Source organism: Phalaenopsis equestris, unplaced genomic scaffold (assembly GCF_001263595.1).
Source record: "Phalaenopsis equestris unplaced genomic scaffold, ASM126359v1 Scaffold213678, whole genome shotgun sequence".
Classification (NCBI taxonomy): domain Eukaryota; kingdom Viridiplantae; phylum Streptophyta; class Magnoliopsida; order Asparagales; family Orchidaceae; genus Phalaenopsis; species Phalaenopsis equestris.
The window spans coordinates 402,441-403,620 of record NW_018232507.1 but is presented as its reverse complement, the minus strand read 5'-3'; positions in this window follow the sequence as shown (position 1 = coordinate 403,620).

The following is a 1,180-nucleotide window of genomic DNA, read 5'->3' as shown; positions in this document are numbered from 1 at the left end:
AAAAACATTATCGCTTTTTCTTCACATTTTCTTTCATCACATAGGGCTGTCAATTTGGCTCGTTGTTCGCGAATAATCATTTAAGTTCACATTTTCCTCACATTTTCCTCCACTAGCCAGCCTCTTCAAATTGGGATCCATCTTGATTACAGGTTTCTCAATTTACTTTGAAGAGCTCACGGTGGTACACACATTTTGCTGCTTCTTCTTTCTGGCAAGCTGTTCTTCATGCTTCACCTTCTAAAAGACATCAAGATTGTTCCAAGTGCTCAATGAGAAAAATGAGTCCTGTAATTATAGAGTAATAACTCCAAAAGACCAATGCATTAGAAAAGATGAATAAAAACTGATTAGTCAAAATAGTGTGTTTAAATTGCCAACATTGCCAATTGCAGAACTAGAGCTAGCAATATCGCTTGCATACGTGTTGTAAATTTGCAACATTACATCCTCAACTTGCTTAATTTTAGAGTCTAATTCAAAAGGTGTATACATCTTGCTAAAAGTAAAATGTATGAACTTCATTTTCCAACGAGGATCCAAGACAGCTGCAACAGACATTAGGAGATTGCAATCACCCTAATATTTGTCAAATTTAACTCTCATAGCAAAAGCCGTGTTCCTCATATAATCATCAGCGGATGTCGACTCATCCAACAACAATTTATTTATTTGGAAAACAGCAGGTAAAAAAATATTTGATGTCGGGTAGGAAGAACCTGAAATCATTATTTGTCATGTCAATTAAAACAATAAAATTCATTATATGCATAAAATCGTACAAAAAACACAATTAAGGTTCTGTATAAAGAACCTGAAATCGTTTTTGTCACATTATTAAAAACAACGAGGAATTTTCTGATTTTGTCATATTTCTCCCAATCTAAATCCGAAGGCAACCAACTGAAATTGTTATCTCGATTTGCATAACAAGCAAACACCTGCCGAAAAACAAAAGCAGATTCTAGCATTAGGAATGTAGAGTTCCATCTTGTTGGGACATCGATGCATAAACCTTTTGATGTTGATATCCCTAATTGTCTAGATATTTCAACAAACTTATGTAACCTTCCCGGTGACTTCTTCAGATATTTGATAGACTCTCTAATGTTATAAATGATCATTAATTTCTCTCAAACCAAATTGCACCATAATATTCAAAATATGTGCACAGCAGCGA